Source organism: Ziziphus jujuba, chromosome 11 (genome assembly GCF_031755915.1).
Source record: "Ziziphus jujuba cultivar Dongzao chromosome 11, ASM3175591v1".
In the NCBI taxonomy this organism is placed as follows: Eukaryota; Viridiplantae; Streptophyta; class Magnoliopsida; order Rosales; family Rhamnaceae; genus Ziziphus; species Ziziphus jujuba.
In genome coordinates this window covers 3,699,754-3,727,495 of record NC_083389.1, presented here as the reverse complement: position 1 = coordinate 3,727,495, position 27,742 = coordinate 3,699,754, and the positions used below count along the sequence as shown (strand labels likewise).

General features: G+C 35.1%; 1 pseudogene; it reads right to left on the bottom strand.

The window, feature by feature from the left end:
• Positions 1-8,770: 8,770 nt before the first annotated feature.
• LOC107430045 (photosystem II CP43 reaction center protein-like) lies at positions 8,771-10,203 on the bottom strand (annotated as a pseudogene).
• Positions 10,204-27,742: the final 17,539 nt, after the last annotated feature.

The following is a 27,742-nucleotide window of genomic DNA, read 5'->3' as shown; positions in this document are numbered from 1 at the left end:
AATTCAAATGCCTTAGACAAGCGGAACTGCCCATTAAAGAAGGTTTCTTGCATGCCCAGCACATTGATTAGAGTTAGTTGAGGTAGTTTGGCTTGGTTGGTTACTTTTAATGCTTTTTTATTTATTGCTCAATATGGCAGCATGCCTTATTGTCTTTTTGATGTATTTAAAAGTATGAAAATTGTAATGAAAAACGTTGAGAAAGAAAATATTCAAAAACAGATTTTGAAAAACAACATTTTTGGCTCTCTTTCTCTCATCTACTACATTTTGGTTTCTTCTTCTTCCCAAAAGCTAACAACCTTCTCAAGAACCCTAAACCTCCATTAAAACCAGAAAAAAAACCTAAACAAACGCAAAAAAAAACAAAATCAAGGACCAAGAACAATGAACTAACAACAATTATTCTTGACTAACACCTTGAATGATTGTCCTCTAGGGTACAACAACATAAACCTACACCAAATTCCATCAACGGCCATCTCACCTTCCTCACTCTCGGCTTTTGCACCAAATTTCTCACTCTTGGTTTTATTAAAATTTTTCCACACAACCTGAGTATTAAAAGACTTACCTTGGACAACAAGCTCACCTTTTCCCTCTTGATTGGATGGTAGTCCACTTGGAATTTAATTTGGGAAAACATCTCCAAATTCCTTCAAAAGAGAAATCATTGAACTTGGCAATTCAAGTTCTTCAATGTTAGTTTGATCATTAAAATAATTTTCTTTATAAATCATGACCAGCAAAGGTTTCTTACACTCAATAACCTTATTAAAATCCCCTAAACTCAAATAAAAATTGCTACTTAACCTTTCTTTCCTTTGTTTTTCTTTTTTTCCCCTGGATTGGTGCAAACCTTCGGATTTCTCTTTCTTCTCCAAGCTCTCGGGTTTGCCACTTTCTTTCCCCTCTCTTTCGGCTTTTGCTTGTTCTTTCCACTCAATATGGGTCTTAGAAACCTTACCTTGATCAGCAACCTCATTCTTACCTTCTTGAAAGGATGGTGAAGCCGTTGGTGCCATACTTGCTTTTTCCTTGAGCTTTTCGGCTTCTCTCCTTTGTTGTATTTGTAATTGGTCTTTGTAAACCTCTTTAGAAGACAATGGTTCCAGCTTAACCTTCTTCCCTTTAAACCTGAAAACAATACTATTTTCTCGACCAAAATGAGTAGCATCTTTATCAAATTGCCATGGTCTACCTAATAGTATATGTCCAGCAATCATGGGTACAATATCATATAACACTACATCCTCATATCTACCTATATTAAATTTTACTTTGGCTTGTTTATTCACTTTTATTTCACCACCATCATTAAGCCATTGTAATCTATAAGGTTCTGGATGTTTAATAGTTATTAAGCCTAATTTATCAACTACAATGTTACTAATTACATTTGTACAACTTCCATTATCAATAATCATACTACAAATCTTACCTTGAATTTCACATCGGGTGTGGAAGATGTTCTCTCTTTGAATTTCATCCTCATCTTTAGATGCAGCAAGTACTCTCCTAGAAAGCAACTTTTATTCAGCATTGGATGCTTGCAAGGTTTTGGGTTCATCCTCCAAGTCCTCCTCCTCTTGCTTGGCTTCATCCTCACTTTCTTCACTTTCCGATTCTAGCTCGTCATTGCCCTTTAACACCATGATTCTTCTATTCGGGCATTGGCTATCAGTGTGTCCTCCTCCCTGGCACTTAAAACACAGAACATCATGAGTTCTCGAAGGTTTAGGATATAATTTTACCTCATTCTTTGGTGCTTGGACAGATTTGGTTCTAGTCTCCTTCCTTGGCCAGTTTGAACTTTCTTCTTCGACTTTCGGCTTTGGCTTGCTTTCATAGATGGGATTGTTCCTCCAGCCACTTGAATTGGATCTTCCACTGTTGGAAACACCTCCAAACCATGATCTTACACCCCTCCTCTTGAATTGATGCTCCAATTTAATAGCCACATGCAACAGCTCCTCCAATTCCACATATTGTTGCAATTCTAGTTGATTGGCTATTTCACGATTCAAACCACCAAGAAACCTTGCCATGGTTGCTTCCCTATCTTCATTCAAGTTCAATCTCATCATAAGCATCTCCATCTCCTTGTAATAATCCTCCACGGATCCATGTCCTTGAGATAAAGATTGAAGTCTTTGATGCAGCAACCTATGATAGTGTGATGGTACGAATTGCTTCCGCATCGCTCCTTTCATTTGTCGCCATGTGGTAATCAAGTCATCACCAACTCTCCTTCGGGTGTTTTGCTCATTGGACCACCATTGGAGTGTATAATGGCCAAACTCCATTGCTGCCAATTTCACCTTCTTAGCCTCCGACTAATTATGGCGGTCAAATATCATCTCCATCTTTTCTTCCCACTCCAAATAAGCTTCGGGATCACTTTTACCCATAAAGGTGGGATGTTAACCTTGATATTTCCCAAATCATCATCTATATCTTCCATCCTATATCTTCCACGGACAGCTCTATCTTGGACAGCAAAAGTTTCATCCATACCTTCCTCAAATTCTCCACCGAATGGTTGCTCATCAAATTCCTCTCTTGGTCTCTCGCGACCTCCTCGTCCTCGGCCTCGTCCTCTATGGAATTCTTGCCTATTTCTTGTGTTCGGCGTTTCTTGTGAGGCTTCTAGCATTCCCATTCTTTGATTCACATGCTCAACTTGAGCACTAACCCGCTGTATTGACTCCAAAATAGCTCTCATGTCCAATTGGTCTCCGCTCCCGGTAGCTCGGGCATCGCCATGGAATGCTACGGACTCCTCCTCATTGATCCTCAAGGGTGGCTCTCCTCTCCTCATTCTTGATTCTATCATGTTAGTATAATAATGCAATAGAAATAAAATAGGACCTTACACTTTCACTCCCTTATGTGTTTCACTCAAATGAGGACTCGACACTCGTGTTTGCACACTTGTTTGGGCTTTTTACCCTCTTTTAAGCTCACACACTCTTGCCTTTTTCCACTCAATGAATTATCTCAAAGTTCTAATTAAAACACCCACAAACAGCAATTAGATCACTAGTATGTTTTAATTAAACTTATCAACAAAACAGAAGCGAAAAATAGGCAATACCGAAAGAATCCAACAAATCCTAATTTTTTTCAGCTTTCTAGACAATAAAACACAAAATAATGGGAAAACGTTGGAATTTTTGAAAACTGCACCAGATGGTAGTAGATTATGAGTTTAAGAATAAAATTCCAAAAAAAGAAATTCAAATACGAACAAGAATCAAAGAGAACAAAAATATAGAAAAGTGTTGGTTGTTGTTCTTGTAATTCAAGTTTTGTATCAATTCCTTTGACTAATTTTAATCCAAAAAAATTTAAGCACCCAAAATCCAAATATCCAGCAGCAGAAATAATTTCCCAGCAATTCAAATATTGAATAAATAATCAAAACCAGCAACTCCAACAAATTTCCAGCAAACAAATCAAATTCCAACAAACCGAAATATTTTTCTGTTTTTTTTTTTTTTATTCGGCTTTACCTCTTTTTTTTTTTTTTTTTTTTTTCACTCACAGAACATAAACAACTGCAGTAGCAAGAATAATGACCAAAATTGCAATTCCAACTCCAAAACAAACACCAAACCCATGACCTCCAAATAAACAAAATGTGCAGTTTTTTTTTTTTTTTTTAAAATGATGCCGCAAACTTCCTTTTTTTTTTTTTTTTTTGAATATATGAATGCAAATTTCTAAGACTAAAATAGCAAAGGAAAATCAACAAAAACCAAAATTATCAAGAACAATGATAAAAGACAACCAACAAACTAGGAAACCAAAAATACGGTAAAACTAGGAAATCCTAATTCAACTAGGAATGAGTTTTTGTTTTTTTTTTTTTTTTAAGAGATGCTGAGCATGTGTGGGATAGATGCAACCTTAAGCTAATGCTAAAATTGCAGAATAATACAAAAACAAATAAAGCAAATAAAGATAGATCAAACCTGAACAAAATTTAGCTCTGATATCAAATGATACGAACCTAGGACGACCTGCTCCTAAACCCGTATTATATTAGCCCGGATCTTTAATTAAGTTCAAGTTATAATGGAATGGACCTCAACCCCTAACCAACTTGTGGTTAGAAACCTTGGTATAATGTAGACGCCACAATAGGGGATGGAAAACCTATTGATAAGTCAAGCTAAAACAACCAATTCTCTAATGGTGTTTTAGGTGTTCTCAAAGAACAAAGAGATAATTAATCTCACAAGTATTTTCTTAATCAAATCAAAGTTGTTTTCTTATTGATAACTAAGCCTTTAAATAGGCTACAAAGCCACGAAATAAAACCCTAGAACATAAAGAAAACCAGCCACCACACATAAAGAAACCTAGTTGGCTGAAACTATACTTCCTTTCCTAATCTAAGTTTGATTAATTAATTCGTTTATATTAAATTAGGAATTAATTAATTTACAATTGAAAGAATAAAATAAAAACCTTCCTAAAGTTATTTTTCCAGAAAATAAATAAATAAAAGCCAAAAAGGTAATGGTATTTTCCTAAACCAAAAATTTAAAACAAATTAGGAAACTAAAAATGCTAGCCTTTTTGATCAAGTTGACTTTGATCAATCTTTGACCTCTTTGAGCTTAAAATCAGCTTCTAGATGCTTTGTAGGATGCCAAATAAGCAGAATATGAAGTCCCACACGTTGCCCATGCTTGGAAAAATAAGAAAAGGCTAATACAGTAAAATACAGTAAAGCCAGCAAGCAATACAGCAAATTCGGCCAAATTGTTGATGCTGTCCGTACAAGCCCTTTTTGATTGCCACTTGGATGCTTCGAATAGGCTTTGTATCTTCAAGTATGGACAAGCTCTGTTGAGATTGATTACCCTCTGTATAAATACTCCCAGGTTTCCCTTAAATCTCTTAATTTGAGCTCTTGTGATTGGCCTAGTCTTCATCCGTGTCGAGTCAGCACCCAAGCGGGTTATCGGTTGAGTGACCTCGGGCAGAATCACATCACTTTGGAGACGTGGCAACATTATCTCATGCCAAAGGAGTTTGTGATTCATACGGATCATGAGTCTTTGAAGCATATCAAGGGTCAAGGAAAGCTCAACCGAAGGCATGCCAAGTGGATTGAATTTATTGAAACCTTTCCCTATGTGATCTGCTACAAAAAAGGTAAAGGAAATGTGGTTGCCGATGCATTATCCCAAAGGTATGTACTCTTTTCTACCTTTGATGCTAGATTGCTTGGATTTGAACAATTGAAAGAACTTTATGAGCATGATAGTGACTTTGGAGAAATTTTTAGAACCTGTTTGAAACATGGATTTAATAAATTTTACACGTTTGAGGGATATTTGTTTAAGGAAAAAAAACTTTGTGTGCTTAATTGTAGTATTAGGGAATTATTGGTTCGGGAAGGACATGGGGGTGGTTTAATGGGTCATTTTAGTGTTTTAAAAACTTTATCCTTGCTGCAAGAACATTTTTATTGGCCTAACACGAGGAGAGATGTTGAGAGAATTTGTGAAATATGTTTGAAGTGCTGAAAAACAAAATCAACATTGAAGCCGCATCGATTGTATAAGCCTTTGCCGATTCTTACCTATCCTTAGGTAGATTTGTCTATGGATTTTATTCTTGGGTTGCCTAGGTCAAGGACAGGTAAGGATTCAATATTTGTTGTAGTGGATAGGTTTTCTAAGATGGTATATTTTATTGCATGTAACAAAACTGATGATGCATCCAATATTGCTAATTTATTTTTCAAGGAAATTATGAGATTGCATGGAATGCCAAGAACTATTGTTTCGGATAGGAATGCTAAGTTCTTAAGCTATTTTTGGAAAACTTTGCGAGCTAAATTAGGTACTAAGCTTTTATTTTCAATTACTTGTCATCCACAAACTGATGGACAAACTGAAGTAGTAAATAAAACCTTGTCTGCATTGTTGAGAGCATTAATTAGTAGAAATTTAAGAACTTGGGAAGAATGTTTGCCACATGTTGAATTTGCATATAATAGATCTTTACATTCAGCAACTAAATTTACTCCATTTGAAATTGTTTATGGTTTTAATCCTCTGTCTCCATTAGATCTAACACCTTTACTGATACGAATCTAGGACGACCTGGTCCTAAACCCGTATTATATTAGCCCGGATCTTTAATTAAGTTCAAGTTCTAATGGAATGGACCTCAACCCCTAACCAACATGTGGTTAGAAACCTTGGTATAATGTAGACGCCACAATAGGGGATCGAAAACCTATTGATAAGTCAAGCTAAAACAACCAATTCTCTAATGGTGTTTTAGGTGTTCTCAAAGACCAAAGAGATAATTAATCTCACAAGTATTTTTTTTAGTCAAATCAAAGTTCTATTCTTATTGAAAAATAAGCCTTTAAATAGGCTTTGAAAGAAACAAAATAAACCCTAAAAACCCTAGGAAAAACCGGCCACACACATAAGGAAACCTAGTTGGCCGCAACTATACTTCCTTTCCTAATCTAAGTTTGATTAGTTAATTCATTTATATTAAATTATGAATTAATTAATTTACAATAAAATAAAAACCTTCCTAAAGTTATTTGTCCAGAAAATAAATAAATAAAAACCCAAAAGGAAATAAAGTCAATCGCAAATTAGGTAACGAGTTGACTTTGACATCTAGGCTGAATTATGTCTTCAACCGAGCTAACTTATGTCTGCCTGATGTCCGAGCAAACTTATGGCCTATCGAAGCTAACTGATGTCTGTCCGAGCTAACTTGTGTTTGGCCGAGCTAACTGATGTCTGTCCAAACTAAGTTGTGTCTGGCCGAGCTAACGGATGTCTGTCCGAGATAGTTGTGTCTGGCCGAGCTAAGTTACATCCGATGTTCGAAGTCCGAGATCAGATGTTCGAGGCAAGACTCGTCCGAGATCAGATGTCTGAGACATGGGTGTCCGATATAAAATATCCAATGTATGGGTGTCCGATGTATCAGCCTCCACCACTTGAATACTTAAAACAGGTCTTTTATCTTCAGGTATGGACAACCCTTTTGAGAATGAATTACTTTTTGGATAAAGGTAGCAAGGTTGTCCTTAAACCTCTTAGCTTGAGCCCTAGTGATCAGTCCAGTCTTCATCTGTATCGGATCAGTACCCCAGCGAGTTGTCGATGCTGCGAGCTCGGGCGGGTTTGCATCATTCACCTTTAAGTGAGCATGCTAATCTAGATGGAAAACAAAAAGCTGAATTAGTAAAGCAGATTCATGAGAAGGCACGAGCAAATATTGAGAGGAGGACCGAGCAATATGCAAAGGTGGCTAATCAAGGCCGAAAATCAAAGGTGTTTGAACCTGGAGATTGGGTGTGGCTGTATTTAAGGAAAGAAAGGTTTCCTGAACCAAGGAAATCCAAACTAATGCCGAGGGGCAATGGACCTTTTCAAGTTTTGGAGAGGATAAACGACAATGCCTACAAACTTGATTTACCGGGTGAGTATAGTGTTAGTGCCACCTTTAATGTTGCTAATATATCTCCGTTTACTGCAGGTGATGACTTCGATTTGAGGACAAATCCTTTTCAAAAGGAGGGGAATGATGCGAACCACCCGAGCTCACACCACCGACAACTCGCTGGGGTACTGATCCGATACGAATGAAGACTGGATCGATCACTAAGGCTCAAGCTAAGAGGTTTAAGGAAAAACTTGCTGCCTTTATCTAGAGAGTAATTCATTCTCAAAAGGGCTTGTCCATACCTGAGGATAAAAGGCCTGTTTTAAGTATCCAAGTGGTGGAGGCTGATACATCGGATATTTTATATCGGACACCCTTGTCTCGGACATCGGAGCCTTACCTCAGATATCTGATCTCGGACTTCAGACATCGGATGCAACTTAGCTCGGACAGACATCAATTAGCTCGGGCAAACATAACTTAGCTCGGACAGACATCAGTTAGGTCGGCCAGACATAAGTTAGCTCGGACAGACAGTCGTTAGCTCGGATAGGTCATAAGTTAACTCGGACATCAGGCAGACATAAGTTAGCTCGGTTGAGGACATAATTCAGCCTAGATGTCAAAGTCAACTCGTTACCTAATTTGTGATTGACTTCATTTCTTTTTGGGTTTTTATTTATTTATTTTCTGGACAAATAACTTTAGGAAGGTTTTTATTTTATTATAAATTAATTAATTCCTAATTTAATATAAAGGAATTAATTAATCAAACTTAGATCAGGAAAGGAAGTATAGTTGCGGCCAACTAGGTTTCTTTATGTGTGGCCGGCTTTTCCTAGGGTTTTTAGGGTTTATTTTGAAGCCTATTTAAGGGCTTATTTTTCAATTAGAATACAACTTTGATTTGATTGAGAAAATACTTGTGAGATTAATTATCTCTTTGTTCTTTGAGAACACCTAAAACACCATTAGAGAATTGGTTGTTTTAGCTTGACTTATCAATAGGTTTTCCATCCCCTATTGTGGCATCTACATTATACCAAGGTTTCTAACCACAGGTTGGTTAGGGGTGAGGTCCATTCCATTAGAACTTGAACTTAATTGAGATCCGGGCTAATATAATACGGGTTTAAGAGCATGTCGTCCTAGGTTCGTATCGGACAAGCCCTCTTGAGAATGAATTACTCCCTGGATAAAGGCAGAAATTTTATCCCTAAACCTCATAGCTTGAGCTCTAGTGATGAGCCTGGTCTTCATCCGTATCTGGTTAGCACTTTAGCAGGTTGTCGGTTGTGTGGGTTCGGGCGGATTCTCATCACGTCCTGTCTCAATTGGAAGGAGTCATGGAAAGAACAGGTTCAAAATCATGATCAATTCCTTTTTCACTTCCTGTAGCACTTGCACGATCCCTTCCCCGCATGCCACAAATGACCTACAAATAGGAAAAATCCTAGAATAAAATAAGAGGTAGCTAACCAACTTCTATAAGAGACATAATTGACTACATTGATCTCGGTCACTACACCCTCATGAAATTTAGGTAATCTAAAGGCACATGAGTCATATATTCTATAGAACATCATTCTTGCCAGGGCTGGATGTCTTTTTTCAGCCTACTCAAGTCCAAACCATTGAGGCCCCTTAGAGGTTCTAACCAGGAAACAAGATCCCAGAAACGTATAGTTTCTCCTGCAAATATAACTTCCCCAGTCAGGGAGTGCATTAGATATTTACCTAAACCGGTAGGTCCTTGAGCAGATCCCACATTAGCCCTAAGACGTTGGTTTTTAACTAGAAAAGTAAATGCTTGAGCTAGAGAAGCTTCTGGTCCAGTAGGCCTGTAAAATTCACTAGGATAAGTGGTATTATTGAACCAGACAAGGCAACAAGCAATAAAACCAAAAACAGATAAAGCACCTAAACTATAAGACAAGTAAGCCTCTCCAGACCATACAAGTGCACGGCGAGCCCATGCAAAGGGTTTGATTAAGATATGCCATATTCTACCAAGTATACAAATGGAACCTAACCATACATGCCCTCCAATTATATCTTCCAAATCGTCTACACTAACAGTCCACCCTTCTCCCCCAAAAGGGGATTTTAGTAAATAACCAAATACAATACTTGGGCTAATAGCCAAGATGGTAATTTTTCTTACATCTCCCCCCCCCCCCCTTCTCTCCCCTCGGAGCCTAGGTATCATAGACACCCCCAAAATAAAGAGCCTTGAACATTAGAAAAAAAGCATCTATACCAAACAAGATTAAGTGAAACCCTAAAATTGTAATCATTTTATTTATATCTTTCCATACGTAACCGAAGAATGGAAAAGATTCTTCAAGAGTTTTAAGTCCCAAAAGTGCATGATAAATACTATAAAGCCCAATACTGTATAGGAAATTAAGTGAATTATCTAGATACAAAGTATGCAAAGGTGTCTAGAACTTCCTCCCCGAGACTTACCCCCCAACCTAGAGTAGCTAGGTGGGGAACTAAAATTAATCCTTGTTCATACATCGGCTTCTTTAGTACGAAATGAGCCACTTCAAATAGGTTTACTGATCCGGTCCAGAATATGATTAATCCAACATGAGCTACATGAGCCCCAAGTAGTTTATCGAAGAAGTTGATAAGTCGAGCATTTCTAGCCCACCAAGCGAAACCGGTGGTTTCTGGGTCACGACCAGCTAAAGCTAAAGTTCCAATAAAGAGCATTTCCATGGGGTAGAACCTCCTCAAGGAATATAAGGTTTTCATGAGGTTGATCTTGAGTCACCATCCAAGCATGAATACCTTCGTTTCAGAGAATAATTGTGGTGTAGAAATTCTTAAATTCCATATCTTCCACTGCATGGATTTCCTAAGAAACGAAGTCATAGGCACGTAGATTCAAGGCTAGACCAGCTACTCCAAGAGTATTCATCCATAAATCGGTAACTGGTACAAATAACATAAAGAAATGTAACCAATGTTTATTCGAAAAACCAACCCTAAAGATTCGAGACCAAAAGTGGTTAGCGGTGACCATTGAATAAGTTTCTTCAGCTTGAGTTGGGTTAAAAGCCGCACCATCACCATCTCCAAATAAAGTATTTTCTATGGTAGCACCATGAATAGCGCATAGCAGAGCAGCACCCAATACCCCAGCAACTCGTATCATATGAAATGGGTTCAATGTCCAATTATGAAACCCTTGCAAAAAGAGGATGAATCGAAATATATCTGCTACACAAGACTTGGTGCAAAGAACCAACCAGACTAACCTAGCGGATAAATCAAGAATACAAAAACAAAAACCGCAATTGGACGGGAGAATACGATTTCATTATAAGGTCATAATTAAATAGATCGAGCCAGTTCAAATTAATGTAACATGAAACCTATTAGTCTGAAAGCGTCGTGAAGAGCAACAAAAGTCCATAGACCGCCTTATTGACACCAACGAGTAAAATCTCCTTGTGCTTCAGGGCTCCATAGTAACAAAAAAGAGTGCTAAACCATTAGCAGGAGTAGAAACTATGGTGGTTAAGAAGTTGCAGTCTTCCAAATAGGAACTTACTAATCAATGGGTATACCATGAAGTTACCAAGGTTGTACCTGTAAACCAACCCCCTAAGGTGAAATAGACACAAAGAAAGGGCAATAGGAAAACTTTCCTTTTCCTAATCTAATTTGGATTAATTAATTCCTTTATTTTGAATTAGGAATTAATTAATTTACAATGAAAATAATAAAATAATAACTTTCCTAATCTTATTTGTCCAGAAAATAAATAAATAGAAACTAAAAATAATGGTAGTTTCCTAAAACAAAAAGTAGAATAAAATTAGGAAACTAAAATACTAGCTTTTTGACTAATTTGACTTTGACCAATCTTTGACCAAAGTGAGCTCCAAATCAGCTTCTAGATGCTTTGAAGGATGCCAAATAAACTTAATATGAAGGCCCACACGTTGTTCGTGCTTGGAAAAATAAGAAAAGGCTAATACAGTAAAATATAGTAAAGCAGCAAGCAATACAGCAAATTCGGCCAAATTGTTGAAGCTGTCCGTACAAGCCCTTTTTGATTGCCTTTGAGGCTGCTTTAACTTGATTCCATGACCTCTTAGGCATATGTATTGAACCCATAAAGCATTGGAACCATTTCATGCTTCTCGGACTCCAAAAATGTACCAAAACCGTCACCCGGGTCCGTATCGGCTTCCACCACTTGGATGCGTAGAATAGGCTTTGTATCTTCAAGTATGGACAAGCTCTATTGAGATTGATTAACCTCTGTATAAATACTTCCAGGTTGTCCTTAAATCTCTTAATTTAAGCTCTTGTGATTGGCCTAGTCTTCATCCGTGTCGAGTCAGCACCCCAGTGGGTTATCGGTTGAGCGGGCTCGGGCGGAATCACATCATTCCCCTCCTCTTGAAAAGGATTTGTCCTCAAATCAAGATCATCACCTGCAGCAAAAGGAGTTAAATCAGCAACATTAAATTCAGCACTCATGTTATACTCACCCGGTAAATCAAGCTTGTAGGCATTCTTGTTATTCGGCTCTAAAACTTGAAAAAGTCCATCCATAGGCGGCATGAGCTTTGACTTTCTTTGTTTAGGAAACCTTTCCTTTCGTAAGTGCAACCAAACCAATTCTCCTGGGTCAAACACTATTACAACAAAATCTAGAAATACATGCTCATTATGGTAAAAATTACACTTTTTAAAGTTAGCAAACAATATTTCCCAAATTTTCAAATTGCCACTAAGTAAAGCTCTCAAAAATGCAGATAAAGTTCTATGCAATAAAGACATCTTTAAATAAGTATCTTTAAAATTCATGGTCAGCAATGAATTCTTATTCATAATTACTTTATTAACATCACCAAACCTAAGATAAAAATTTATATTCTTCCTTTCTTGTCTTCCTTTTCCTTTCTCACTCAATGCCATCTCACCTTCCTCAGTCTCGGCTTTTGTACCAAATTTTTCACTCTTGGTTTTATTAAAATCTTTCCACACAACCTGAGTATTGGAAGACTTACCTTGGATAGCAAGCTCACCTTTTCCCTCTTGATTTGATGGTAGTCCACTTGAAATTTCATTTGGGAAGACATCTCTAAATTCCTTCAAAAGATAAATCATTGAACTTGGCTATTCAAGTTCTTCAAAGTTAGTTTGATCATTAAAATAATTTTCTTTATAAATCATGACCAGCAAAGGTTTCTTACACTCAATCACCTTATTAATATCCCCTAAACTCAAATAAAAGTTGCTACTTGACCTTTCTTTTCTATCTTTTTCTTTTTCCCCCTTGGATTGGCGCAAACCTTTGGATTTCCCTTCCTTCTCCAAGCTCTCGGGTTTGCCACTCTCTTTCCCCTCTCTTTTGATTTTTCCTTGATCTCTCCACTCAATATGAGTCTTAGAAACGTTACCTTGATCAACAACCTCATTCTTACCTTCTTGAAAGGATGGTGAAGCCGTTGGTGCCATACTTGCTTTTTCCTTAAGCTTTTCGGCTTCTCTTCTTTGTTGCATTTGTAATTGGTCTTTGTAAACCTCTTTAGGAGATAATGGTTCCAGGTTGACCTTCTTCCCTTTAAACCTGAAAACAATACTATTTTCTCGACCAAAATGAGTAGCATCTTTATCAAATTGCCATGGCCTACCTAATAGTATATGTCCAGCAATCATGGGTACAATATCACATAAAACTACATCCTCATATCTACCTATATTAAATTTTACTTTGGCTTGTTTATTCACTTTTATTTCACCACCATCATTAAGCCATTGTAATCTATAAGGTTCTGGATGTTTAATAGTTATTAAGCCTAATTTATCAACTACAATGTTACTAATTACATTTGTACAACTTCCACTATCAATAATCATACTACAAAGCTTACCTTGAATTTCACATCGGGTGTGGAAGATGTTCTCTCTTTGAATTTCATCCTCATCTTTGTATGCAGCAAGTACTCTCCTAGAAAGCAAGTTTAATTCAGCATTGGATGCTTGCAAGGTTTCGGGTTCATCCTCCAAGTCCTCCTCCTCTTGCTTGGCTTCATTCTCACTTTCTTCACTTTCCGATTCAAGCTCGTCATTGCCCTTTAACACCATGATTCTTCTATTCGGGCATTGGCTAGCAATGTGCCCTCCTCCTTGGCACTTAAAACACACAACATCATGAGTTCTAGAAGGTTTAGGATCTAATTTTACCTCATTCTTTGGTGCTTGGACAGATTTGGTTCTAGTCTCCTTCCTTAGCTAGTTTGAACTTTCTTCTTTGACTTTCGGCTTTAGCTTGCTTTCATAGATGGGATTGTTCCTCCAGCCACTTGAATTGGACCTTATACTGTTGGAAACACCTCCAAACCATGATCTTACACCCCTCCTCTTGAATTGATGCTCTAAATTAATAGCCACATGCAACATCTCCTCCAATTCCACATATTGTTGCAATTCTAGTTGATTGGCTATTTCACGATTCAAACCACCAAGAAACCTTGCCATGGTTGCTTCCCTATCTTCATTCAAGTTCAATCTCATCATAAGCATCTCCATCTCCTTGTAATAATCCTCCACGGATCCATGTCCTTGAGATAAAGATTGAAGTCTTTGATGCAGCAACCTATGATAGTGTGATGGTACGAATCGCTTCCGCATGGCTCCTTTCATTTGTCGCCATGTAGTAATCAAGTCATCACCAACTCTCCTTCGGGTGTTTTGCTCATTGGACCACCATTGGAGTGCATAATGGCCAAACTCCATTGCTGCCAATTTCACCTTCTTAGCCTCCGAATAATTATGGCGGTCAAATATCATCTCCATCTTTTCTTCCCACTCCAAATATGCTTCAGGGTCACTTTTTCCCATGAATGGTGGGATGTTGATCTTGATATTGCTAAGATTGTCATCTGTTTCTTCCCGCCTATATCTTCCATGGCCAGCTCTATCTTGGACAGCAAAAGTTTCATCCATACGTTCCTCAAAGTCTCCACCGAATGGCTCCTCATCAAATTCCTCTCTCGGTCTCTCGCGACCTCCTCGTCCTCGGCCTCGTCCTCCATGGAATTCTTGCCTATTTCTTGTGTTTGGAATTCCTTGGGAAACTTCTAGCCTTCCCATCCTTTGATTCACATGCTCAACTTGAGCACTAACCCGCTGTATTGACTCCAAAACAGCTCTCATGTCCACTTGGTCTCCGCTCCCGGTAGCTCGAGCATCGCCATGGTTTGCTACGGACTCCTCCTCATTGACCCTCAAAGGTGGATCTCCTCTCCTCATTTTTGATTCTGTCATGTTAGTATAATAATGCAATAAAAATAAAATAGGACCTTACCAATTTCACTCCCTTACGTGTTTCACTCAAATAAGGACTCGACACTCGTGTTTGCACACTTGTTTCGGCTTTTACCCTCTTTTAAGCTCACACACTCTTGCCTTTTTCCACTCAATGAATTATCTCAAAATTCTAATTAAAACACCCACAAAACAGCAATTAGATCACTAGTATGTTTTAATTACACTTATCAATAAAACAGTAAGCAAAAATAAACAAATACCGAACGGAATGAAAATACCTATTTTCGGTTTTTCTAGACAAAATAAAGCAAATTAATGAGAAAATTTTGGAATTTTGAAGAACTGGACCAGATGGTAATAGATTATGAGTTCAAGAACAAAATTCTAGAAAAAGAAATTCAAATATGAACAAGAATCAAAGAGAACAAAATTATACAAAAGTGTTGGTTGTTGTTCTTGTAATTCAGGTTTTGTATCAATTCCTTTAACTGATTTTAATCCAAATAATTTAAGCACCCAAAATCCAAATATCCAGCAGAAAACATAATTTCCCAGCAATTCAAATATTGAATAAATAAACAAAAAACCAGCAGCTCCAACAAATTCCCAGCAAACAAATCAAACTCCAACAAGCCGAAATATTTTTTTTTTTCCTCTTTTTTTTTTTTTATCCGGCTTTGCCTCTGCTTTTCTCTTCTTTTTTTTTTTGTTTTTTTTCACTCACAGGACATAAACAACTGCAGTAGCAAGAGTAAGTACCAAAATTGCAATTCCAAATCCAAAACAAACACCAAACCCGTGACCTCCAAACAAACAAAATGTGCAGTTTTTTTTTTTTTTTTTAAATGTTGCCGCAAACTTCTTTTTTTTTTTTTTGAATATATGAATGCAAATATTTAAGACTAAAACAGCAAAGAAGAATCAACAAAAACCAAATTAACAAGAACAATGATAAAAGACAACCAACAAACTAGGAAACAAAAATACGATAAAACTAGGAAATCCTAATTCAACTAGGAATGAATTTTTTTTTTTTTTTTTAAGATGCTGAACGTGTATAGGATGGATGCAACCTTAACCTAATGCTAAAATTGCAGAATAATACAAAAACAAATAAAGTAAATAAAGATAGATCAAACCTGAACAAAAATTAGCTCTGATACCAAATGATACGAACCTAGGACGACCTGCTCCTAAACCCGTATTATATTAGCCCGGATCTTAATTAAGTTCAAGTTCTAATGGAATTGACCTCAACCCCTAACCAACCTGTGGTTAGAAACCTTGGTATAATGTAGACGCCACAATAGGGGATGGAAAACCTATTGATAAGTCAAGCTAAAACAACCAATTCTCTAATGGTGTTTTAGGTGTTCTCAAAGAACGAAGAGATAATTAATCTCACAAGTATTTTCTTAATCAAATCAAAGTTTAAAGTTATCTTATTAATGAAATATAAGCCTTTAAATAGGCTTTGAAAGAAACAAAATAAACCCTAAAAACCCTAGGAAAAACCGGCCACACGAGAAGTCTACCTTGGCCGAAACTTTCCTTTTCCTAATCTAATTTGGATTAATTAATTCCTTTATTTTGAATTAGGAATTAATTAATTTACAATGAAAATAATAAAATAATAACTTTCCTAATCTTATTTGTCCAGAAAATAAATAAATAGAAACTAAAAATAATGGTAGTTTCCTAAAACAAAAAGTAGAATAAAATTAGGAAACTAAAATACTAGCTTTTTGACTAATTTGACTTTGACCAATCTTTGACCAAAGTGAGCTCCAAATCAGCTTCTAGATGCTTTGAAGGATGCCAAATAAACTTAATATGAAGGCCCACACGTTGCCCGTGCTTGGAAAAATAAGAAAAGGCTAATACAGTAAAATACAGTAAAGCCCTTTTTGTTGAAGCTGTCCGTACAAGCCCTTTTTGATTGCATTTGAGGCTGCTTTAACTTGATTCCATGACCTCTTAGGCATATGTATTGAACCCATAAAGCATTGGAACCATTTCATGCTTGTCAGACTCCAAAAATGTACCAAAACCGTCACCCGGGTCCGTATCGGCTTCCACCACTTGGATGCGTAGAATAGGCTTTGTATCTTCAAGTATGGACAAGCTCTATTGAGATTGATTAACCCCTGTATAAATACTTCCAGGCTGTCCTTAAATCTCTTAATTTGAGCTCTTGTGATTGGCCTAGTCTTCATCCGTGTCGAGTTAGCACCCCAGCGGGTTATCGGTTGAGCGGGCTCAGGCGGAATCACATCAAATAGACTTGACTAACCTACAAAAATGAAATGGTCCATCCATAACTAGTCATCCATAATATCAAATAAATCATTTTCGTCTTTGGTAAATTTACCAACAGCTATAGTCATAATGATCCTCCTATTCAACTACTTCAACCATTTTCGAGCACCTCATAGCATTTTCAAGATGTTGGGGCTTTTATCATTTATGTATGATTTGATTTCTCATCCATTGCCCCTTCTTTCGAATAGGTTTTGAATATAAAAAAAAAATTTATTGGTCTCTAATTCGACCTAGTAAAGTAAAATCCCTGAACTTAATTTGGTTATCCTTTCCTATTCTTCATAACCACCTAAACCATGAATTTTCTTATGACTCATCAATTAAATAGAAGCATTTTTTATTTGATTTGAAAAGAAATGTTCAAGAAACAAGCGATCCCTTTTGTCGCTACCGATAGATCCCCAGATATATTCCTCCTGTTCCATCAACTAATCTTATTCTTGAATCCCATTGGGAAAATTAATAAAAATAAGAATTCGTCTGTCTTAAACTACTACAGTATCATATATTTTATTACTTTCTATTTTACTCTTTCATTTTCTTTTAATAAACTTCCTAGTCTATTTATTTTATTCTATTATTTATATTTAATTAAATTAATAGGGTATTGAATTTATTAATAGGAGACTATAAATAAAAGCTCTTTCTTGCATCCATTTTCCATCTGATTATCGGAACAAAAATATTGTATGTATCCACATGGATGGAAATATTTGTTACATGAAACCATGATCTGATAGATATCTATCTAAGTATCTAAAATAAATACTTATAAATTATGAAATATATATAATAAAATAGAAAGTGATCTTGTCTTGTGTGCTGGAATCAAAGAAAGGTATTTTAAACCCCTCTTGTGTATGTTGTGCTTGGAATAAATCTTTCGCTGGAAAGCAAGGAAATGGAATGGCATTCCAATACAACATCTAGAAACAAGAAGCTTTAACAGGAAATATCGACAGATTCCCGTGTGGTCCAAAGAAATATGAAATGAAAAAAAAAAAAAAGAACCACTGTTCCAATTTTATCTCTAATCGAATTTTAATATCAAAATAGTGGATATAGTTATGATTCAATAGGTTAGGTCCACTTACTTTTTCTTTTGTTGATTTCTAATTGATTTGATTGGAATAATAGAATAAAGTAATAGGAATATTTGGAGATTCAAGTAGACAACTTAACATTATTCATGACAAACTTATCATTATAATATTTATAACAATATAATAAACATAATAACACTTCATAAGTACTAGAAACTACTACACTTCATTAGTATTTAATAGAATTTCAATGTAAAAATTAATTATATTACAATTACATTTTATGGTTTCACACTTTTCTATTACAAATGGCAATGATATCTCTATAAATATGAATACTGCCTTTGGAGTTTTATGAAAAAACCAAAGCCCCTTATCAGATTTGAACCGATGACTTACGCCTTATCATGGCGTTACTCTACCACTGAGTTAAAATGGCCCGTTTACTTCAACTCTTGAATAAACCGATAGTTACTATGAGTAAGTATATGTTATATGCCTATAGACATATCTTATACGTTTATAGGCTATAATCTATGTGATGGATATATCTTAGATGCATACTGGGTCATTTAGGAATGCTCAATTTGATTTACCTAGTGAGTAATGAATATACTAGTAAGTGTAGGTAAAAAAAGGTTTATTGATATTGGAATTGATAAATATCAATGCAATGAATTGTTTTTAGACCGGCCAACCCTAATTTCTTTCCATTATTTTCCATTATAACAAAATTCATTTGATTGATAGATGTACCTACCAATTCAACATAGCCCCGAAATATTTAATCAAAGCAATCGTTAATGAAGAAATTCGGCTTGTCCTCTGGACAGAAAAAATTTAGAGAAAAAACTTCAATAACTTATCATTTTTTTTATTTGAATTTCCTATCTTAGTGTGAGGAAGAAGTATGCCAGCCTGATCTTAACAATGATTGAATCGATGAATGAAAGCGTAAGAATGGGGTTTAATTCCCCTTTTTGGTAGACCAATTGCTCACCAAAAAGTGCTATCCTTTGTATTGAGTAATACCATTCTCATTCCATTATATTGTATATTGACAATTTCAAAAAACTATTCATACTATGAGCATAGTATGATGGAGGTCGGGCAAGTATGCCTCCATCATCTAGTGGTTCAGGACATTTCTCTTTCAAAGAGGCAACAGGGATTCGACTTCCCTTGGGGGTAGGGTTTTATGAAAGGAAGTTGATCATGGATTATCAATAAGCATGAAATTGCTTCTTCTTGTCATGGGTTGATGCCCGAGCGGTTAATGGGGATGGACTGTAAATTCATTCGCAATATGCCTACGCTGGTTCAAATCTAGCTCAACCTAATAAATCACTGATCTGCCATGATATAATCCATTTGTTATTTTCCCGAAATGGTCGATCCCAATAGGAAAAAAGTAAATTTTTTTGATATATCTCTACCATTATTTAATTACTCTATTTAACTTTTTTTTCCAACAAATTCTTTTTTTCGTTGAAGTGTGGCAATTTTGCCACTTGATGGTGCATGCCACCGGCTAGCATGCACACCTTGGTATCACCTCCTTTCCTTTTATGAGTTTATATTTTTTGTATGTTTTTAATTGATGCAAGGTATATTTTAATAATGTTTTGTGCCTAAGTTATGTATGCAGAAGCATAGGCAAAACTATGCATAAAAGAGCAGGAACGTTATGCTTGAAATGCCTATGGTGCTAGATTCATAATTTCCAGCAATATAGGTCCACTGTTTATCTTATATCTCAGGTTACAAATGGATTTTTGGTCTGAAATGTTCAGGGATGTCTACAGACATATATAGAAGACTACGCTTCAAATTTCAGGTCAAAATGACATAGGAAAGTTCATTTTCTATTCCAAATAGATTGCTGTATCTGATGGGCCCAGTATGGAGAGTATGGGTTAGTTTTGGAGCTGTATGGCCCATGATCCGGTTCCTGAACTTTCCTAGATCTTGTAACAATATTTAATGATGACCCAGGATGCTTCAAACCAAGTTTCATAAGCAGATACAAAGGGGAACTAAGTAGGTGAAGCTAGTTTGGTTGTTTACCCAAACTAGTTAAACAATAGGAACTTAGTTCAAACCATGTACCACTTTTTACTATATTTGGAATAGACATGTTGCAGCTGGTTTTTACCTCTTTTGTGTATGAAAATTAGGTGTTGACCATTTTACTTTTTAAATTTCAAATACTTTACTCATTTTGTAAGCTCACATGCTTGGCATGTGTGAACTAGTTGTAATTTTAAGCTTATAATGTTAAATGAATGACATAGCTATACATCTAAGCCTCATTTTCAAAAACCAACGTGCTCCCCTTCTTCTCATCTCTTCTTCAACACCTTAGAACACTCTAGGAACCCTAAAAACCAGAAAACACCATAACTAAAACATAAAAACACAACTCACACACAACCATTCCCAAGAGCATCACCAAAAGCTTGCTTGTTGCTAACACTTCAAGCTAGCTTGCTCTTGGTCATAACCTTCTCACACCAACATTTTTCTAATGATCTAGATTCATATCAGGATTGGTAAATGTAAAATCTAAGGACAAGAGTAAAATAAAGAAAACTGAACTTTTTCATTGAGAGATTGATTATCCAATTGATTTGGCAATAACGAAAAGATTATTAGTAATCGACACCGCTTTTTCTCAAGCATATATCCATATGGATAGAATAGGCATACTGTACAATTCTAATTGAAAATCTAAATCGAAAGGGTTTGAATGAAATCATTAGGAATAGGTATACTGTACAATTTATTTTATTATGTTATTTTCCTGGGATTGTAGTTCAATTGGTTAGAGCACCGCCCTGTCAAGGCGGAAGTTGCGGGTTCGAGCTCCATCAGTCCCGATGTATCCAAATCCAATAAAATAACAAAAATACACCAATTTATCTCTCCATTTTTCTATGAAAGGGAGTACAGATAACCGAATTTCATTCCCAACTGGATCCCTCTTTTTTTTCATTTTGATTGTTTGTTTGGGTTTGGTTAAAATCAACAATAAGGTCAGTGTAAAGGCAATTAGATGATACTTCATTAGATGACTGTACAAGGAAGGCGGTAAGTTATGGAAAAAAAGAATGGAAAAGCATGATAAATGAAAATTTAAATTTGAAATTTAAATTAATTTAAAGGAATTTTTATTGGATTAGGAATCAACTTCCAAAGTCAGTATGGATAAAAGATCTTCCTATGTTATGCTATTCAATTCTTGATGATGAATGAATTTGATAGCCCTGATATTGTTATTCATGATATTGATCCAATTCGATTACATCGAGACGTAATTCATATCATTGAATTTACAGACGAAGGATTTATCCCAGTTATTGCCAATTAAAGAAAAATCAAACGATGAAATTATGGAAGTTAATATTCTTGCATTTATTGCTGCTGCCCTATTCATTCTAGGTCCTATTGCTTTTTTACTTATAATATATGTAAAAACAGTAAGTCAGAGCGATTAATTTGAATTAAACTTGACTTTTTAGTTCTTATCAATGATTGAAGAAAAGAAATAAAATGAAAAAGGTTCCAATTTCGCTATTAAATGAATGAAATGAACAAAATAGAATCAGCAGTATTCTATGAGAGACGATAGTATGGTAGAAAGAAAGATTCATATTTTTCTTTCTACCATACTATCTAGTATTGTCATTGTATTGTCAATTCCATATATAAATTAAATAGTGTCGTGTCCCAATTCTATTTCTTCGTCTAGTTCTATTTAATTTGTGTTGATTCCAATTAATAATTGCAAGTAATCGAAAGACAACTCATTTTCGTACGATTCTAATTCTTGTATTTTGGATTATTTTTAATATGAATCCTGATATCTTTTGAAAGAAAGAAAAAAAAAACCAATGAAGGAAAAAAAGGTATGGATAAAATAAAGCAAGTAATCTATTTGTTAGCAGTCCAACAAAGAAGTAATTGATTGAGCAGTTGATAGAGACTTCAGGGGGTTCCATGGGAACTTCTTCAGATTTCAAAAAGGATTAGTAAACCTCACCAATTTTTAACATTTGAACCATCATATGAAACATATTCAATAAAGCAACATAAATAAAATTTATAAAATAATAAACTGCACAATAAAACAAGCGGTAAGTGCGCAATATGTGACTTATCCAAGACAATATTTTATAATGTGGAGTTGTAGTATCTTGTTGGATAACCACTATATTGTTTCCCATAAAAAATGTGTATCCATGTAATAACAGATTTTTTTTCTCTTTGAACAGTAGAAAAAATTAAATTAAATTAAACAAAGGTTCCGTTCTTTCCCACTGCCAATATAAAACTTTGGTAAGAGTCGGATCATCAAACTAGAATAGTTATGAAGAATACAGTTGGAATCAATGTCCTACCATTTGTATTCCTTTCAAAATACAAATGATACGAACCTAGGACGACCTGCTCCTAAACCCGTATTATATTAGCCCGGATCTTTAATTAAGTTCAAGTTCTAATGGAATGGACCTCAACCCCTAACCAACCTGTGGTTAGAAACCTTGGTATAATGTAGACGCCACAATAGGGAATGGAAAACCTATTGATAAGTCAAGCTAAAACAACCAATTCTCTAATGGTGTTTTAGGTGTTCTCAAAGAACAAAGAGATAATTAATCTCACAAGTATTTTTTTAGTCAAATCAAAGTTGTATTCATATTGAAAAATAAGCCCTTAAATAGGCTTTGAAAGAAACAAAGTAAACCCTAAAAACCCTAGGTAAAATAGGCCACACAATAAAGAGTTCTATGGTGGCCGAAATTCTCACTCCTTTCCTAATCTAATTTGGATTAATTAATTCCTTTATTTTTAATTAGGAATTAATTAATTTACAATGAAAATAATAAAATAACAACTTTCCTAAACTTATTTTTGCAGAAAATAAATAAATAAAAACTAAAAAACTATAATACTGTATTAGCCTTTTCTCATACTTCCAAACTAAACTTTGACCAATCTTTGACCAAATTGAGCTCCAAATCAGCTTCTAGATGCTTTGTAGGATGCCAAATAAACTGAATATGAAGTTCCTCACGTTGCCCTTGCTTGGAAGTATGAGAAAAGGCTAATACAGTAAAATACAGTAAAGCCAGCAAGGAATACAGCAAATCCGGCCTTTCCTTCTCCTTGTGCGCAAACCACCTTGTTGGTCGGCTTTGAAGCTGCTTTGTCTGGTTTCTATGAGTCATCCTCCATATGAATTGAACCCATAAGGATGGGGTTCCAATTCATACAACCCGGCCTCCTTATTATCACCAAAAACGTCACCCGACCCTGTTTTGGCTTCTATTGCTTGTATGAGTAAAACAGGCCTTGGTTCTTTAGATGTGGCCAACCCCTCTTGACTATGACTTATTCCTTGTATGAAGACAGCAAGATTTTCCTTGAACTTCTTGGCTTGGGCCCTAGTGATCGGTCCCACCTTCATTTGTATTGGGTCAGCACCCAGCGGGTTGTCGGTCGAGCAGTCTCGGGTGGATTCGCATCAACAAACATGGGAATAATTGCAATATTTGTTTGATTGAAAGAGTTCATATATTATTCATAGAATCCATTACTCCACTATAATTAAACACCGTTTCGAAATGAAGATGTTTTTTATTTCCATTTGAAAATGGAATTTTAATTTAAATAGTGAAATTAAAATAAAAAAAGGCTTTGTAGGTCAAAATTGATACAGTTTGGTTGTTAAATTCAATTAGTAGTACTTCTAGAGTCCACTTCTACCTCATACTACAAGTGAAAGGGAAAATGTAAATACTACCATTACAGCAGCCCAAGCGATTCTTATTATATCCATGTGAATTATGTTCTCCGTCTCTAAAAAAAATGAAGGAATTATTCGATTATTGTTCACTAATAATAAAAAAATCACTGGTGCAGAGTCAAAGGGGGGGGGGTTATCACCTAACAATGTTGATAAAACAATCCAATAAATCCAATTATAACGCGTTCTTATAATTATAAGATTTCTGGTATAATTGGAAAACATTAAGCACCAGCAAAATATGCAAGACAACCTTTTGACCGAAGTAGCAAAAGGTTGTTACTAACATGTGGTAATAATAAAACCTATTCTTTCTTTTGGTGCCCTTCATCTTATTTTTTATTAAATATAGATCACTATCTATCACATACCCTCATTTCTTTCTTTGCCACCTTTCCCATTGGATTTACGTCTCCGATTGGCTCTATGAAACAATCGAAGATGTCCTATTACACGTTCTTGATTAAAGATTAAAGTAAAAATATTAGAGATTAAAGTAAGAATTTCCTTTTGTATTTTATTTATAATTTATATTTATAAATAGAAATTACAAGTTCAATATAAGTGAAATATGGAAAAATATTTACATATTCTTTATATATTCAAAAAAATACATAAACAAATACATAATATATTGAAATAAAAATATATAATAAATACATATATAAATAAGTCAAAGCCAATTATCCATTCATTCTAATTAATATTGAATGAATCCCGGAGTACTCAAAGACTTTCATGAGTATGTATACAAAGTATCTTCCGCCCTTTCCGCAACGAATAATTTCATTGGATCCACCGTCTGGCTATCCAATCTAATTCAAGACCCAGTCAATAGACATTGCATTAGTAGCGGAAGGGCTATCATATCAAGATTTACTAGTTCTTTTTCAATATTGTAATCTTTCCTTAAACCGTAGATGTAAGTATTTACAGTATTTTAAAGAACAAAAGAAAACCTCCGGATGCTTAGAATCAAGCAAGTATCAAGAGTCCTTTTCTTCTGCTTGCTTCGGTTGGAAAAAAAGGGGTAAGTTTTATCAGTAAACCAAAATAAGGTATTTTGATCCTTTTGTTGATCAAGCGACACCCGTATTTAAATTGGGGAAAAAGGATTTGCAGTCCCCTGCCTTACCACTCAGCCATGCCGCCAAAGTGATACAAAATATGTGAAAAAATTCCTTTCCCTTTTTTAGTGAAAAACCAAATGTGGATGTGGATTTTCAGCCACAAAAGTAAAAATTCAAGACAAATTTGAACTGTTAACTATTGACCATGAATTCATGAACAATTCTTGAATTCTGATCGAAAATTTTATTTCCCTAATAATATAAGAAAATCCAAATTGATACATAACTAATCCTTTTTTTTTCCACTAAAAGAAAAGTAGGCTTGTCAATTTCAATTATAACAGCAATTAGGGGTATATGTAAACCCCATAACATAAATTTTTTAAACAGATAAATCGGGTATCTTATATGTATATGATACCTATAGGGAAGGTAATTTTAGAAACTTTTGAGGAAATTATCATGCTTTGATTCAACTTTTACAATTTTTCAGCGAATAGATTGAATATTAAAAGTCAAAATTTTGATAGAGGATGACAAGTTCTTTCTGTCCCTAACAAAACAAGATAATAAAAAAAAAAAGGAAAGTGCAGATAGATAGCTCTATTTATATTTGCACATGTTTAATAAATATCAGCTTTTTTACACATTTCAATCCTATTCTACGAATTTGACTTAAAAAAAAAGAAGGTAAAAATCTCTCTCTTATCTACGTATTCTTTTTTGAACAATTGAACCCACGAAAAAGTTAAGTGCTAGAAAAAAGAAAATCCTGAATACATTTATGGTATCCAATCGGATTGGAATACAGAATATCACAATAATGGTAGAAATTGGATCACCTTTTGGTTTGGTATTCTATACAAATTGTTTTGATATTCTAGACAAAACTCCATTCATTTGTATCTATTGCAAATTACAATTTGATTATAAAATTCTCGTTATCCTCCTTCACATGTATTTCATATATTCCATATATTATATGGAGTTAGGTCAAATTTCATGTGATTCAGTAAATAGAATATCAATTCCATCATTGCTATATTGATCCACATGATTTGATGAAGATTGAGCAAATAATGGGAATTTTTTTCCCTATAAACGAGAAATAAAAAAATGCTTAGGGATAGAACTGAGGAAACGTCTACAATACCTGGATTTAATAAGATACAATTTGAAGTGTTTTATAGATTCATTGATCGGGGCTTAACAGAAGAATTTTATAAATTTCCAAAAATTGAAGATATAGATCAAGAAATTGAACTTCAATTATTTGTGGAAACATATCAATTGGTAGAACCGTTGATAAAAGAAAGGGATGCAGTATATGAATCACTCACCTATTCTTCTGAATTATATGTGTTCGCGAGATCAATTTGGAAAACTAGGATGGATATGCAAGAACAAACAATTTTTATTGCCAACACTCCTCTGATGAATTCCTTAGGAACTTCTAGAGTAAATGGCATATATAGAATTGTGATCAATCAAGTATTGTAAATCCCTGTATCTAATGCCAGTCAGAATTGGACCATAATGGAATTTCGGTCTATACCGGCACCATAATATTAGATTGGGGAGGAAGATTAGAATTAGAGATTGATAGAAAAGCAAGGATATGGGCCGTGTGATTAGGAAACAAAAAATATCTATTCTAGTTCTATCACCAGCTATGGGTTTGGTCTAAGAGAAATTCTAGAGAATGTTTGTTACTTTGAAATTTTCTTGTCTTTCTGGAATGATAAGGAGAAAAAAAAAATAAGTTAAAATAAAATGCCATTTTGGAATTTTATGAACAATTTGCTTGTGTAGGTGGAGATCCGATATTTTCTAAATCCTTATGTAAGGAGTTACAAAAGAAATTCTTTTTCTAAATACTATTGTTTCATTCTATGACGTTGAAATCTAACAATATTGACATAATCATGCCACTTCAATTTGGATTGAAAAAACAAAGAAACAAAGAAATAAAGAAGAGGGGAGTAAACTCAAATAGTTTTCTTCACAGTATACATACTACATAACATGATTGGCGACAAAAGTTGGATTCTTTTTAGAGCTTGGTGTGGATAAATCTTCAGATCTAGAAATTCATTTTAGACAATTGAACCTTCTTAAACTGTTTATTTTTCAGAACCAAAAATATTTGTGCCAAAATAACAAATGCCAAGAAGAGCAAAAGTCCTTGGACATGTAATGGATCTTGAAGTACTATTTCCCTATCCCCCTGACCAAATCCACCCACATTAGGATTGTTCATTACTGGTTGATCAAGTTTGATGGATTCTCCCTCTAAAACAAGAAGTTATGGTCCTGGAGGGATAATATCAACCATTTGACATCCATCCGATGCATCCATTATGGTGATTTCGTATCCCCCTTTTTCTGTTCATATGATTTTGCTCACTATACTCGACATTGTAGCATTATAAACATTATTGTTACTCTTGCTTCCATCAGGATAAATCTAACCCCATCCCCTGTTGCCGCCTACGTATATGGGATATTATAAAAAGTGCACATCTTTCTTAGTAGCGGGGTCCAGACAAAGAATAGGAAAGGTGACTTCACTATATTTCCAACCAGGAACAAGACCTATCATAGGAATATTTTTTTTTAGTGGGACGATTGCTCTGAAAAGATAGACTGCCTATCTTTTCTTTAATCTCGGGCCAAATATGATTGGGATGGGCAAATTCAAACCCTTCAGGTAAAATAAGAACAGCCCCTATGTTCAAAGATCCTTTTTTACCATT